Source organism: Protopterus annectens, chromosome 4.part0 (assembly GCF_019279795.1).
Source record: "Protopterus annectens isolate FY-2018-M chromosome 4.part0, PAN1.0, whole genome shotgun sequence".
Lineage (NCBI taxonomy): Eukaryota > Metazoa > Chordata > Ceratodontiformes > Protopteridae > Protopterus > Protopterus annectens.
The window spans coordinates 1,349,338,438-1,349,352,134 of record NC_056733.1 but is presented as its reverse complement, the minus strand read 5'-3'; the positions used below and the strand labels follow the sequence as shown (position 1 = coordinate 1,349,352,134).

Here is a 13,697-nt window from a genome sequence, read left to right as displayed (position 1 = left end):
TCACCAGCTGGACCAGAGAGGAGATTGACAACTGACCTTTGGACATTCTAGAATAATATTGGGAATTCCTTAATAATTGAAAACAAGGGCCAGTGGGGAGTGAGGGTGTAGTGCTTTTAATTTTTAGTGCTGACTTATATAATTGCTTTAGCGAGCAAGTGCCAGGTAACTTAAGTGCAATGTGTTACAGGTAACTTAAATGCAAAAATGACAAACAGTAACTTTCTTTCAAGTGAAACAAGGAAATAAGTACAGTAAGCAATGCAGATATCACTAGTGATCCACAGAAGCACTGAGAAGCCGCGTATTAGGTGGAATTAGCGTTCCAGGGAAACAATAAGCAAACAAACAACAAGCATATAAACAAAGCTAGATTCAGCAGGCCTGGATCTAGTCTATGCTACAGCAAACAAGGTGTACCAGTTTCAATAAGATACATTTCAAATATTCAGGCACTATAAACCTTTAACCAGAAATTCCCAGCTCAGAAGGGCAGAGTCCAGCCTCTTCTCCCACAAGATTGCAGACCACGAACCTTCTTAATATAAAATAACTGGCCTGAAGCCCAAGTGCTTAAACTAGAACTAATACACTTTAAGAATGACAGACACTGGGCTCTCAATCAGCAGTTCCCAACTTAGAAAGATGAAAGCTACCTGTCCTGCCACCACAGTGCATGCCACAAACCTTCCTAATGTAAAACAACTGGTCTGAAGCCCAAGTGCTTAATCCAAAAGACTTAGAATGATAGCTACACTTTAATCAAGTTACTACCAAGCAGTAATAAATACAATTGAATACTTTAGAGAATGCCTGGATTAGTGCTCAAGTTACACAAACAAAGCTAGATCCAGCAGGCCCGAATCCAGTCTATGCCACAGCAAACAAGGCGCACCAACTTCAGTAAGAAGCAGTCCAGATATGCATGCACTATAAGCCTTTAACCAGAAATTCCCAGCTCAGAAGGGCAGAGTCCAGCCTCTCCTCCCACAAGAGTGCAGACCACGAACCCTCTTAATGTAAAATAACTGGCCTGAAAGCCCAAGCGCTTAAACCAGAATTAATACACTTTTAGAATAACAGACACTGAGCCCTCAATCAGCAGTTCCCAACCTAGAAGGATGTAAGCTACCTGTTCTGCCACTACAGTGCAGACCACAAACCCTCTCAGTGCAAAACAACTGGTCCAAAGCCCAAGTGTTTAAACCAAAAGGCTTAGAATGAGTTACACCAAGCAGTAATAAATACAATTGAGTACTTTTAAGATGATGCAAAAGTAAAATAAAGTAGGTAGAAACACAAGTACAGTAAAAGCAGATGACATTTTTTTTTTTTCTGAACAAGTGCTGAGATCAAAGAAACAGATTTGAGTGCTGAAACTAGAAAACTGGCTAGTTATAAGAAAAAAAAAATAATCTAAAAGGCTTCCCTCCAACACAGAAAGGCTTGGGGGCTCAGAAGCCTACAAATAGTCTATACCACTTAACAGGAAAGGCAGGAAACAAGCTTAAATTTTTTTTTCTGTTTCCCAGATGCTCTCTTTGTGCACAGTAGGAGTGCCTGAAATCAGAATATGATCTCACTGCACTCAGTTGAGTGAGCAAATCAGATGGGCCCAGAAGGAGTATCCAAACACAAATTTACAAGAGGGGCGGGCAGTTTCAAGGCCACTAAGATTAACACCAAAACAAAAACAGGGAGGGTGGGTAGGACTAACTGAAGAGCAGAGTCAAAACTTCCAGTTCAGTTAATATTCCTGCAACACACAGTTAAAATCAATTTAAATACTGTATTTTTTTAAAAAAAAGTGCAGATAAAGGTACTTAAATTCTCTTATACGTGCAGTTGAATACAGCAAGTTCTTAGCCTGCCAAAGCTGAGGTTTTTAAGCAGAAAATATTTCACACTGTACCACTTAAATAGGCAAGGACAGGAAATCAAAGAATGTGGCTACCTCCACACCTGTAATTACTAGCAAATAACAAAATTCAGCAAACACTGACTAACTTCCAGTTCAGTTAATATTCCTGCAACACACAGTTAAAATCAATTTAAATACTGTATTTTTTTAAAAAAAGTGCAGATAAAGGTACTTAAATTCTCTTATATGTCCAGTTGAATACAGCAAGTTCTTAGCCAGCCAAAGCTGAGGTTTTAAGCAGAAAATATTTCACACTGTACCACTTAAATAGGCAAGGACAGGAAATCAAAGAATGTGGCTACCCCCACACTTGTAATTACTAGCAAATAACAAAATTCAGCAAACACTGACTAACTTCCAGTTCAGTTAATATTCCTGCAACACACAGTTAAAATCAATTTAAATACTGTATTTTTTGGGAAAAAAAGTGCAGATAATGGTACTTAAATTCTCTTATATGTCCAGTTGAATACAGCAAGTTCTTAGCCAGCCAAAGCTGAGGTTATTAAGCAGAAAATATTTCACACTGTACCACTTAAATAGGCAAGGACAGGAAATCAAAGAATGTGGCTACCCCCACACCTGTAATTACTAGCAAATAACAAAATTCAGCAAACACTGACTAACTTCCAGTTCAGTTAATATTCCTGCAACACACAGTTAAAATCAATTTAAATACTGTATTTTTTTGAAAGAAAGTGCAGATAAAGGTACTTAAATTCTCTTATATGTACAGTTGAATACAGCAAGTTCTTAGCCGGCCAAAGCTGAGGTTATTAAGCAGAAAATATTTCACACTGTACCACTTAAATAGGCAAGGACAGGAAATCAAAGAATGTGGCTACACCCACACCTGTAATTACTAGCAAATAACAAAATTCAGCAAACACTGACTAACTTCCAGTTCAGTTAATATTCCTGCAACACACAGTTAAAATCAATTTAAATACTGTATTTTTTGAAAAAAAAGTGCAGATAAAGGTACTTAAATTTTCTTATATGTCCAGTTGAATACAGCAAGTTCTTAGCCAGCCAAAGCTGAGGTTTTTAAGCAGAAAATATTTCACACTGTACCACTTAAATAGGCAAGGACAGGAAATCAAAGAATGTGGCTACCCCACACTTGTAATTACTAGCAAATAACAAAATTCAGCAAACACTGACTAACTTCCAGTTCAGTTAATATTCCTGCAACACACAGTTAAAATCAATTTAAATACTGTATTTTTTGGTAAAAAAAAGTGCAGATAAAAGTACTTAAATTCTCTTATACGTCCAGTTGAATACAGCAAGTTCTTAACTGGCCAAAGCTGAGGTTTTTAAGCAGAAAATATTTCACACTGTACCACTTAAATAGGCAAGGACAGGAAATCAAAGAATGTGGCTACCCCCACACCTGTAATTACTAGCAAATAACAAAATTCAGCAAACACTGACTAACTTCGAGTTCAGTTAATATTCCTGCAACACACAGTTAAAATCAATTTAAATATTGTATTTTTTTTAAAAAAAAAGTGCAGATAAAGGTACTTAAATTATCTTATACGTCCAGTTGAATACAGCAAGTTCTTAGCCGGCCAAAGCTGAGGTTTGTAAGCAGGAAATATTTCACACTGTACCACTTAAATAGGCAAGGACAGGAAATCAAAGAATGTGGCTACCCACACCTGTAATTACTAGCAAATAACAAAATTCAGCAAACACTGACTAACTTCCAGTTCAGTTAATATTCCTGCAACACACAGTTAAAATCAATTTAAATACTGTATTTTTTGAAAAAATGTGCAGATAAAGGTACTTAAATTCTCTTATCGTCCAGTTGAATACAGCAAGTTCTTAGCCGGCCAAAGCTGAGGTTTTTAAGCAGAAAATATTTCACACTGTACCACTTAAATAGGCAAGGACAGGAAATCAAAGAATGTGGCTACCCCACACCTGTAATTACTAGCAAATAACAAAATTCAGCAAACACTGACTAACTTCCAGTTCAGTTAATATTCCTGCAACACACAGTTAAAATCAATTTAAATACTGTATTTTTTAAAAAAAAGTGCAGATAAAGGTACTTAAATTCTCTTATACGTCTAGTTGTATACAGCAAGTTCTTAGCCGGCCAAAGCTGAGGATTTTAAGCAGAAAATATTTCACACTGTACCACTTAAATAGGCAAGGACAGGAAATCAAAGAATGTGGCTACCCCCACACCTGTAATTACTAGCAAATAACAAAATTCAGCAAACACTGACTAACTTCCAGTTCAGTTAATATTCCTGCAACACACAGTTAAAATCAATTTAAATACTGTATTTTTTGAAAAAAAGTGCAGATAAAGGTACTTAAATTCTCTTATACATCCAGTTGAATACAGCAAGTTCTTAGCTGGCCAAAGCTGAGGTTTTTAACAACAGTTAGTTCAAAAACTATGCATTTATAAAACAGCAGTTATCTTACAGGAAACTTACATCTTAGAGAATAATATAAGCAGCAAAGTATATGGATATATATAATAGTTAGTACAAAAACTATGCATTTATAAAACAGCAGTTATCTTACAGGGAAACTTACATATTAGAGAATAATATAAGCAGTAAAGTATAGGGATATATATAACAGTAAGTACAAAACTGTACATTTATAAAACAGCAGTTATCTTACAATGAAACTTACATCTTAGAGAATAATATAAGCAGTAAATTATAGGGATATATATAACAGTTAGTACAAAACTGTGCATTTATAAAACAGTTATCTTACAGGGAAACTTACATCTTAGAGAATAATATAAGCAGTAAAGTATAGGGATATGTATATATATATATATATATATATATATATATATATATATATATATATATATAAAACTATGCATTTTTAAAACAGCAGTTATCTTACAGGAAACTTACATCTTAGAGAATAATATAAGCAGTAAAGTATAGGCATATATATATATATATATATATATATATATATATATATAAATAAAACAGTTAGTACAAAAATTATGCATTTATAAAACAGCAGTTATCTTACAGGAAACTTACATCTTAGAGAATAATATAAGCAGTAAAGACCTCCATTAACCTACTACAGTGAAAGTCTAGAGATGCAAATGGAAAATGGCTTGGAAGGAGGAGTATATAACTGTCTTAAGAAGAAAGAAAAGTGGTAAGGAGGGTATATCCATATAAACCAACTATTTACACCATGTACAACTATTTATATCATATTTACAACATATTTACACCATGGATGCCACAGGATAACAAAATAATATAACAAAATACTTTGTAAAATCAAAAGTTAGAGTGTGATGATAACAGTGTCTAATGATTATAGGGTCAGATATGATACCGATGGAGGATTTCTTGGAATGTAGTGTTATTGACCCACATTTTGGGAGATTATTTAGTTTGGATTAGGTCAAAAAGGCTACACCAGTAATTCGGAAAATATTCTTTTTACTTTTGGTTATTATTGCATAACATATGTGCAGATATATATTTGATTGCCATTGATGTAAAGTTTTCCCAAGCTATTGCTGAGGGATTGACCCAATTCTTGGCTATAAAATATTTGAGAAGAGTTCAGGCCGTAACACAAATGTGGCGATTGATACCTTTAAGAGATTTAGGAATTATATTTAAAATCATGTTTTGCCAAGAAAATGCATTTTTTTGTAACCCATTTTTTCCAACTGAGTTCTGAGAGAACACTAAAGTTTGCAAATATTCTTACAGCTCAAAAAGATGTGAAGTATATCTACATGTGAAAGGGAACAGAATGGACAGGTTAGGTTTTTATTGTATCCAAATTTCAGTAAGACTGCTGGGGTATTGTAGGAATTGTTGTTTATCATAAGTTGAGTGTAAATTAGGTTTTGAAGGGGGTTAGATTCAGGGTATTATTGATTGATTCACACTTAGACTCGGTAGAGATTTCTCCTTGTATAAAATACATATAAAATAGAAGTGAATGATTATACTTAATGCTTGACACAAGTTTGTAGGTATTCAAAATCATTTTGTTCCATAGAGAAAGCGATTTAATGATAGATTGTGATACTGTAATGTCTTGCACCTTCACTCTATAGCAAGAAATTTTTTGTTTTATAAGTGAGCTAATTTGTCTTAAGATAGGATCATATTTGTTAAAAGCACCAAATAAGGCTTTGACCTCGGCCACATTTTTAGAGTTGTAAATGTGCCAAACTATGGCTTTCTTAATAATAAGGAAGTTTGTTAGATCGATCATTTTATTATTGATTTTTAAGTTAGTGTTTAGGTGAATTGGTTGGAGAATGGGAACAGTATTGTGTAAATTTAAGGAGGTCATTAGAGTTTGAAAGATGCAAATTTTGCTCTTTAGTGTAGGCAAGATCTTGAACTTGTAGTCACCATCAGGTGCTAGAAAAGAGACAGCATACGGGTTGAATTTTAACGAATATATATAGTTGCACCTGATTTTGATCCAAGTTGTGTATCAAGATTCAGCAGAGGGATCACAGCAGTCTATATGAATTAGACGGCTAGCATTAATGATGTGGTAATATAAATTAAAGTCCGGGAGACTTAATCCACTTTTGGTTTTTGGGGTAATTAGTTTCCTGCATGAGATTCTGGTTGATTTAGGAAACCATAAAACTTTGAGATTGTGGTTTCCATTTTTCTGAAAAATATTTTCGGAACATTTAAGAAGATGGAGTTAAGATGAAAAAGGATTCTAGGCAAAATATTCATTTTAATGATGGCGGATTTTGATAGCAAAGAAAGATTGATGTTTTTCCATCTAGTTAGATCATTATTTATCTGATCCCAGACTCTATATAGGTTTGCTTTTATTAGTTCTTGGTGAGGGTGTGTGAAATTTATTCCTAGGTATTTGAGTGCATATTTGAGAGGAATGTCAGACAGGGGGAAGTAATATTCTAAATGGTTTGCAGGGTTTACTGGAAAAAATAGATGATTTTTCAGGTTTTCATTTATAATCAGCAACCTCAGCAAAAAGATTAATAGAATTTCGAATTTTATGAAGATCGGTGTTGGGAAGCTCAAAATAGATGTTTTGGTCATCTGCAAATGCAGAATAATTTATATCAATGTTGAAGACTTTTGGGATATGATGATAAGTCTATACTTTACTGCTTCCTGTAATGACTTACAGATTTTACTTTGTATGTTTGAAAAGTTTGTAAAATTCAATAAAAATATATTTGGAAAAAAAAAAACAGCAAAAGAAAGTATATCAAATAAAGAATAATGATTTGGGGCCTGGCACTGGTGCCACCTCTAAATGTAAGGCACTGAATTTAAAAAGAACAGTTGATAACCGTAATGTAGAATCAATGGCTTCAATAATAGAGGCAGCTGAACTAAATCCATTGCTAAATAAACATGGGTACCTATCTGTACAGTTTATAGCATCCAGATACCAACTTTTTCATATTGAATAGAATAAGAAGACTGCCATCTGGTGGTAAATGGCAGAAGGAGATGTTTTGTTTATGCAATGTGTAAATTACCTCTAACAGATATGATGCACAACTTTTCATATTAAAACTCCTATGATTTTAAGAAACATTATTATCTAAACTGTCACTGCAACATATAGATCTGCCAGGAAAATAACTTAACTAGTTTAGGGTGATACTTTAAGCTGTTTTACAAAGACAGAATTAATGTAGCTTGGTTTAGTTTACTGGGAAGGTGGGAGCATTAACAAAATAGATGTGCTTCTCTGTAAACAGTTTATAGTCTTCTGCCAGTGAAATATTATCCATGCATTGGCATATGCTACCTTGAGTAATATATCAATGATGTTCTTCCTTATCACTGTTGCAGTATTCTTCATATCTGGGACATATGTCCTACACCCATGATGTAAGGTGCATATGTGATATACAAGAGCTTAATCCTCAAAATTTCTTTGCTGCCAGTCTGAACACCACCTTGAATTTGGTCTGCAAGATGTTCTCTGAGCTGGTTCAGCTACAGAGCCTCTGTCATGACCAAGTTGGAGGCTGATATGGGGCTTCCTTCCCACATGTCTGCCAAGGCTGTGCCAGCATATGTTGCAGATGTGGAGGGAAGACAATGACTGATTATAATGTAGAGGCCTGGGGGTGTTCCTGAAATACTTGTTAGGGAAGAGGTGCCTGGTACCCTTATTTAATCTAGACTGGGGTCTAAATCTCCTAGGTCTGTTAGAGCTGATGTTCATTTAAAAAAAGAAGGAAAAGACCAGGCACATGACCCCTGTGACTAGAGATCTCCATAAAGAATGGCAGGATTTTGCTCAGGGGTTTTCCAATGCTCTTATTATCTGTACCTGCTTCTGTTTTATAGACTTTGATGAGGAGGCACTAGCGTACTAATCTCAAATCCACTCTCCTGTTGCCCTGGGGTCTGAAGAAGAAGAGGCACTTTCTCCTGATTCCCCTCTAGAGGAATTATAATTTGGGGATATTACGGTTCATATGATGGAACTGTTAGGATTGTTCCCAGGTTTCTGACATTCAAAACAGGTAGTATGAATTCTTCTGCTGTCCTTCCAGTTCTGGATGGCCTTTTGGACACTTTCTCTTCTATTTTCCAAGCCCCTAATTTCCAGCCTTCTGTCCCTAAGATGCCTGATAGGTTCTATAAAATGCTTGAGGCATAATAGTTTTTGTATAAAAGTCCATCCTCTGAACCAGATGTTATTTCTGTGACTACTGCTAAACCATTAAGTTACTTTCCACAAAGCTTTTACCTTCTGATTAGGATAGTCATGCTATAGAAAGTTATGCAAAGAAGGGTACACTTCTGCTACCTTAGCTTTCAGGGCCATCAACTACCAGTCCCATGTGATTAGGTATGTACTGGCTCTACTTTCTAAGCTTGGGAGTATTCTGACTGATATGCCTGACTCTGATGCAAAGACTTCTGCCATTTTCCATTTGAGTTCTGCTTCTAAGGTGGCTTGTCATTTTATTAAATTTATTAGGGTTTGGGGAGTGGCTGTTGTTCGGTTACAGACGTACATGGGACATTATTATTTTTGTGTTCATTGTGATAGGTAGGGCAAGGATTAGGGTGCATATCTCCTCCTAGAAGGATTTTAGTTTACTGGGGAATAATGCATACTTGTTTTTTTGGAGAGAATTCTTGCACTAAATTTTGTTTTGGTTTGAGTTGAAGTGCAATTAATTAGCCTATATAAGGAGCAGTATTAAATAGTTTTGGTGAAATTGTAGCGCATGTAGAGAAATTTATGGATAGGTGGTTGGGACAGAGTTGGAGAGATGTTGCAATATATTATTGAGTCACGGTAGGATGACAAATGGTACAGTACGAGGAGGAGAATAGAAAATAAGCTGAACAGTGGCATAATTAAGTACAGGAATCTGTATTTCATAGATGTCAGGTAGTGAGGAAGTAGTAATGAAGAAGGAAACAGGAAGCTGCAGGACAGCAGGGGATTCAATGATGGTGGATTCTGAAAGGTGGAAGAGGAAAGGTAAGGAGACAAGTATTTTCTATAAAAGAAGATAGGTAGATTGTCCTAGTATCTTCTCTGGAATGTAAGGAATAGAGGAGTATTAAAGGCTATAGTATAATGATGTAGTCAAAATAAAAAAGATGAGAGTTTATTTGGGAAGAGATAAAGATACAATGTGATGGGAAGAATTAATGAATGCTGACAAGCAGATGTGTTACTCGTGTTCATGGCACAAAGAATAGATATTATAATTAATTACTTTTAATTGATGTAATTGTGGATTCTATATAAAGAAGATTGTTAGCTGTAAGGTTTTATCTCTTGAAGGTTTGTTAGTACAAAAACTGGAACCCATGGCACAAAGCTGTTACTCATGGCACAAAGATCGGAAGCCATCATAAACACTAATTTCAGCAGGCCAAAATCCAGTGATACTGAAAATATCTCCACTACAAACAAAGCCATCTACAAAAAAATAGAGGTAATGATTAGTTTGACGACAAAAATAAAAAGAATTACAGGGCCTTGAGTCTTCACAAAGCAGATATTGCAAGACTTCCATCTGTCACTAAGATGGGTGTTTGATAGCAAACTGCTGGCAGTAGAAACAGAGAAGTTGTGTATAAACCCAAAAGCAAGTTCCAGCATCACCAAAAAAGAAAAAGCTATCTGCAGGATGAAACAAAACTTACAAACAGCTCTCAAGCAAGAACCATAAAATGACAGTTTGTGAATCAATTAATGAAAACATTGTTAAAAGATCAGTTTATGCATCTATTGATGAAAAACACTGTAGAAAATGTGCAGATCATCTCATTAATTAAAATGTCATTCAAAGATTCAAAATCAATTAAAAAACTAGTTGTACTCACTAACACGATAAAAATGATGAACTTTTGAATAATGAGTGGTATAAGACATTATTCAGACCAGGTGAGTAACTATCAGAGCAAAATGAACTAAACCTCCTTCAGTCTTCAGACTATATAAATATTCAAATCAGCAATCAGTGAAATAAATTAAAGAGCTCTTAATAGCCACTCATGAAGGGATCAGTAAGAAACATAATCAAGTTGTAGTCAAATAAAAGTAATTTAGTTTATGGATAGTACAGCTTACAAATAACAGAATATGGACATTGTCTACCAACCAACTATTACTACCCATAATTTGTGACTGAGCTCCTCTAAGGTGATTTTCTCCACATTTCTTCAGAAGCAGGTCTGATCTCAGATCTCAGTAAAACACAGCAATATATTTATGAATCCTTGCTTGCTCTGCAGATGCATGCCTCCAGATCATTACCATTAGGAAATATCCATTAATGTCTAGCATGCTATTGTCCCTCATAAAAGGAAAAACCTCAGCAAACCAATATCTTAAGGTGGTATAAGAGGGGATAACAGTCAGCACCAATGAGAATCACTAGTGGATCTTTCTAAAATCTAATGATGAGGTCCGTTCCTGCTTTTATCTACTGAATCAGATTCTTCAACCACCACTGTACTGACTTGGCATTGCTGACTAACTGGATTAGATCCCTTTTGCAATCCATGTTTGTGTAGGGCTTAAAATCTTTGCTGTACAATAGTATCATGATACAAATGCAGTCAAAACATATCTTTAAATATCAGGAATAATGCTTCCCTTTCATTTGTATTCAAACATTCAGGTATTTGAAGGGATCAGACAAATCATGAGAGCATCTTTTTGTATGTTTATATGGCTGCCTGTTTTTTTTTCCTTGCTTGCTGACCCTCAAAAATCTTCCTATCAGCCATGCCAAGCTTAGTAAGAAACTAAGAGTAATGCTACTCAATGCCAGAAGTCTAAACCTCAAGATGCATGCACTCGAAACTCTCCTTAGCATGGAGAACATCAATATCTGTGCAGTAACAGAAACCTGGTTCAGGGCTCCCGAAAGCACCCCAGCACTACCAGGTTATACCTCATACCATGCTTTTCAGCCCCAAAACTTGGACTGAACCACAAAAGGAGGGGGAGTATCGATATTCATCAAAGATACCCACACCTCCAGGTTGGTGGCAAAGCACGAAGCATCAGAGACTATCCATGTGCAACTAACAGTGGGTAAAACTGCCTTCCAGTTTATAGCCTGCTACAGACCACCCTCCCAAACCCAGGAACCCCACTCAGCCTTCCTGAGAACACTGGAAAATATGAAGGTCTCTCCAAACACCATTATAATGGGCGACTTCAACTACCCAAACATAGACTGGGAGCATTACTCTAGCTCCACCCCCTAGCCCAAAGGTTCCTAGAATTTATAAACTCAAATGCTATGGAACAACTTGTTACCACTCCCACAAGAGGGGAAAACATACTGGGCCTGATCATCACCAACATGGGGACTCTATGCTCCAGACCAGAAGTGTATCCCTCACCGGTAAGATCAATCAGACCATAAACTAATCTCACTGGATATTCACATCCCGATCCCACCCCCTGCCCAGAAAACCACAGTGAAAAACTTCTCTAAAGCAAATTTCACACTCCTCAAAACCGAGGTGGAATCCTTCAAAGCCCCCGGGCCTGTGGAAAATATGGCCCAGACTGCAGAATCCTTTATAAATGCATTCTATGAACACCTTCAGGAATGCATGGATCATGCGATCCCAAATAAAAGCAAGACCCAATCCTCCAAAGGCAGACGTCCTGTCTGGTGGACCCCAGCCATAAACAAACTATACAATAGAAGGAGGAAGCTACTAAATGATAGAGCAAAATCCCAAAAAGGGAAGGCATCACTGATCAGTATTAGCAAAAACTACGGGCACTCATAAAATTGTCTAAGGCCAGCTTCGAGAGAAAAATTGCACAGGACACTAAGGATAATCACAAGGCTTTCTTTAGTTATGTTAGGAACCTGGGTGGTAATTCCCAGATATGCTCAGAATTAGTCCAAAATGACAAAAAATACACCGAACCCACAGACATTGCCAACATCCTAGCTGACAGGTTCAGTGCAAACCCCCCCCTCCCCACCAAAAGGGCAAATATCTATCCCAGCAGAGTGCTGCCCCCCTGACATCTCAGATGCTCAGGTAAGAGCCGCCCTCTTCAAAGCAAAAAACACAGCATCAGTGGGACCAGATGGTGTCCCGGGCTGCGTCCTACATGAACTCCAAGAAGAGCTAAACCCAAACATAAAACTACTGTTCAATCTCAGCCTTACTACAGGATATGTGCCCAAAGAGTGGCGTACAGCAACAGAGGTCCCTCTCCATAAAGGTGGTGCCTCAACGGATCCTGGAAACTTTCGCCCCATAATCCACAAACACTAGTGAAAATACAACAAAAGTGAAGTAAAACACACAAGAAACTAGCACCATGCCAGTAAGATGTTTTATTGCGATCTGGTACCTCGGCTTTTCGCCTTCAAATGGATCACAAATATTCAGTGCTGTTAACAATTATTTATACAAGTTTATTCAAAGTTAATCAGCACCAATTAATCAATTATAACATTTTCTAAGCAAATTTAAAGTGCTCTGCCAATATTTCATCCTATATATCTAGCGCATTTACATAAAATGATACTTTTGCCCCATAAGCCTGACTAGCTTGGTCTGCAAAGCTATGGAAAGGATCATCATGGACCTCATAAATAAAGATATTGGGGACCTACAGGCACTGGATCCTACCCAGTTCAGCTTTGTTAAGGGCAGAGCCTGCCTCTTAAACCTGGTTGATTTCTTTGAAACAGTCACCAAGGCCATTGACGAGAGGAAGGTGATCCACACAGCCTACCTGGACCTCGCAAAAGCCTTCGATACAATACCCCACTCGGCCATTATAGATAAGCTTACCAGCTTAAATATAAACCCCTATGTCACTAGATGGATTGCAAACTGGCTGAAGGACAGAACCCACATGGTTAGAATTGCTGGAGCCATGTCAGACTCCAAACCAGTTACAAGTGGTGTCCCACAAGGCTCAGTCCTGGGACCTCTCTTGTTCGGTATATATTTCTCGGAGGTACAGGCCAACATGGAAGGACTGTGGCTGACCAAGTTCGCAGATGAGTGCAAACTGGGTGCCATAATCGACTCTCCAGCCGACACAAGCATCCTCCAAAAGGGCCTCATAGAAACAGACAACTGATGCCAGAGCCATGGCCTCAAGCTAAATGCCAAAAAGTGTATAGTCATCCCCTTTGGCAAAAACAAAGTGCCCACAAATTACCACATAGGTGGTAATCCATTAAGTACAGAAGAAGTAATTAGGGACCTGTGGACCCAAGTTGATAGCAATCTCTCATTTGACAACCACGTGGCCA

At 36.9% G+C, this 13,697-nt stretch overlaps 1 protein-coding gene across 8 annotated transcripts in view; it reads left to right on the top strand.

Annotated features, from left to right (window-relative positions):
* The window catches only part of ABLIM3 (actin binding LIM protein family member 3), a 3,936,655-nt gene that overhangs the window by 3,194,890 nt on the left and 728,068 nt on the right, over positions 1-13,697 (top strand). The gene's annotated exons all lie outside the window — the stretch shown is intronic.